Source organism: Cucurbita pepo, unplaced genomic scaffold, assembly GCF_002806865.2.
Source record: "Cucurbita pepo subsp. pepo cultivar mu-cu-16 unplaced genomic scaffold, ASM280686v2 Cp4.1_scaffold000291, whole genome shotgun sequence".
Classification (NCBI taxonomy): domain Eukaryota; kingdom Viridiplantae; phylum Streptophyta; class Magnoliopsida; order Cucurbitales; family Cucurbitaceae; genus Cucurbita; species Cucurbita pepo.
In genome coordinates, this window is record NW_019646539.1 from 8,307 (window position 1) to 11,761 (window position 3,455).

Below are 3,455 nucleotides of genomic sequence, written 5' to 3' on the forward strand. Positions count from 1 at the left end.
TACTCTTCTTTTTCCATGTAGAAGTAGAATGGGAAAAAGTTTTAGAAGAATACCGTGGAGACCTTCGTTGGATTTGCCTCTCGATCTTAATTGCAATGTGCAACAACTCCTCGATATCAGAATAAAGCTGTAAATCAGTCTTGTCTGCAATCTCTGTGTTTAACCCATTAAGAAACTACGCCATGACCTCCATGTGCTCATCGAGATCAAGTCAATCCATCAATGTATCCATCTCCTTGTAATAATCCTCCACAGATTTGCGTCCTTGTTTCAATGCTTGAAGCTTTTGCGCCATGTCTCGTTGAAAATATTGTGGAATAAAACGCTTCCGCATGGACTCTTTGAACTCGTACCATGAATCAATTGGTGCTTCAAGATTTTTTCTTCTACTTGACATCAATTTATCCCACCAAATTTGAGCATATTGTTTGAATATTCTGAATTCTCCCGTGCTCTAGCAATTGCGCTCTAATATGTGAAAATCACTACAAGAAGAGTAAGATTCGGATTACCTTGTTGATCGAATATCTCAAGGCAAGAACATTGTTTGAGATTCGAATCACTCCACAAGCAAGATCGATCATGTCTAGCTTGTATGTTTCTTGTTGATCAAATATCTCAATGCAAGAACACTTGTTTGAGATTCGAATCACTCCACAAGCAAGATTGATCATGTCGAGCTTGAATGATTCTACATGCAACCTAAACTACATAGAATTGCAAAGAAACTTAGGAAGAGAACAAATGCTTCTTTTACAATATTTTCCAAGTCTACTTACAACTACCTTACAAATACAACATACATGGCTTTATATAGCCTCAAAATCAAACTATTAAAGGCATTCCAAGAGTTGTAACATTCATACTTAATGGTCACAATTAACTCTTGTATAATTGTAACCTAAAATAATAAAAAGTCTTCAAATACATTAATGATCTACAATAACTCTAAATTACTCTAAATTGTAATCCACCCAAAATTTATAACATGAAACTTCATTCTTCTTCAATGTGGCATGAATCGAACTATCTTTTGATAATTTCAACAATATTTTCTTCACAACTTCATTGAAGTATATTGTATGATTGATGTCTCTTGGTTCATATCAACTCTACTCGTTTGAACTCTACGTGTGAAGCCTTCTCTCTTTCTTCTGACCATCAGTCTTTTCTTCTTTATCAGGTTGCAGCAAGAATTTTATGAAGAAGAAGAATGCATCTAAACCTCCCAATCCAAGAGCCCTCTCTACTCCCTTTTTTCTTCTTTCATGAGGATCAAAGGGAAAGGGTAATCATTGAAGCTTTCATCCTCAGAATAGCACAATAAAAAGTCCCCTTCTTGGTATCCATAGGAATCACCGACAGAAGGAACCCAATGGTCATGAATTGCCACCAATCAACAATGTTAACTGTTAAGCCCTGTCTGTTAGAGGAAGAGAAACCAACATGCATTCAATCTTTTAATTGCTTGGAGAGGTAAATTGAGGAAGAAGAGGACTTGGAGGCCTAATCGACGAGTACCCGATTCACACCTAGATTATTTTCATTGCATCTCTATACTCAATTCAAACCATTATCTCTCTACCACTGGTCAAATCAATCCCCCTTTCAACAACTGATATGAACCACGACTAAGGAATTTCCATACCTCAAGGTCCAATTAGAAGGACGAGAGCCAAGAGCTACAACAAACCTTATACAGTTATATTCAAGCTATGGTGAGCTCATCAAAGGAAATTCTAGAAGACGCTGGAGACCTCCCTTATATGTTGTGCAAAGTTGAGGTTCAAGAAAGAGATGAATTAAATGCACTTTAAGTTGCATTTAATGAACTCCGCTGAATTTATGAAACTAGTCCAAGGATGACTAATAAGCTAGTTTTAAATATTGGAGTTAAGGTTATATTGTAACCCACATAGGTTACTATATTCCACCATTAACTAGCCATTTTAATATGGAGGTTATGGGTATTTCTCATTTACTAGCCCATTTAATTTGGGAGTTATGTATGACATAGGTTAAGGTTTTAAAGGCTATATATAAAGCCTTCTTTTCTTGGATTAGACATCAGATTTTGGAATTAAGAATAGAATTTCTATTTTAGCTTTGTTGAGAGCTAAACTTTCTTTGCAAATTCTTGTGTTTAGAACTTGCATGTAGAGTCATTCAAGTGGTATTGATCAAACCTCTTGTGGAGTGATTCGAATCACGAGTTTAGAAACGAGTTTTCTTTACTCTTGATCTTGATCATCAAGGTAATCCGTTCCATACTTTCCCTTGGGTTGATTTCCATATCACCTGAAGCAGAGGAAGAAGAAGAAGAGAGGAACTGATTGAGTAAGACTAATGACTTTCTTTATGAAGTAAGCATCACCAAAAAGGTTGACATTCTTTGCAGGCAAGAAAAGTGTACAAAGCGTGGGAATACTAAAGATGAAAAAGAGAAGGAAAAGGCTCCAGAAGAGTCAAACAGTAGGAGAATGCATTATAGAGTCACAAATAGGAAAGATTACTAGGTAGAGACTACGAATTAGACAAAGAGCGCTCCTTCGGCTGAGAAAATTATAGAAGATCAAGAGTCAAGAGATTTTATCGCCTCTTTGATTGGGTCAATCTTCTTTCTCTTGGAAGTTTAAAAGCTTGTTTCCATATGGCCTCCTCTTTTTGAGACATTATCATTTTGGAGTGGTCTATCCGTGGACACCCCTAGGCTCTACTCTCGCTTGCTTTCATGTACACGTCTTACCTCTTCCCTACAACCCATGACATACCTTGCTTTCTATGCCATGCTTCCTCCAATACTGGAACAGGACCTTTCCTTTACTTTAAGCTTAGGCTGACCTGCTTCTGTGGCTGTCCTTCCTTTCCTCATTGCCATTGGACTTGGGCAAAAATCAGATTTTCGAACCTTTCTGATAAGATAAGGAATCAATACAAGGGGAATAAGATTCGGATTACCTTGTTGATCGAATATCTCAAGGTAAGAACACTTGTTTGAGATTCGAATCACTCCACAAGCAAGATCGATCATAGATTCCACAACTGGAGTGAATTGTCTTGGTATCTAAGAGTGACCATCATAGATTCCAAGTTCAATCTAAGAGTCATACATCTTCTAACCAGCTCTTTGTTGGAATCAATCCGTTAAGTTAGCTTTCTCCATGAACGTTTTGCAAGGATTCTAAAAGGACCTCTAGCTTTACAAAATCCAGCATTGTTGGAGCTTATCGATTGGTATCAGAGCATTTCGTCGACGTTCTTTGGCCGCTCGAGAGGTGAAATATCTTTATTGTAATTTTTTTTCTCTCAGATTATCGAAAATAAATATCAGTTCTTATAATTTATTTTATAGCTCTTCATCCTTGAGATACTAGTCTTAGCTTGTTAGAATTGATCGTTGAATTGGTTATAATCAAGCTTAAAGCAAGATTGCACCATAAAAAAAAAAAAAAAAA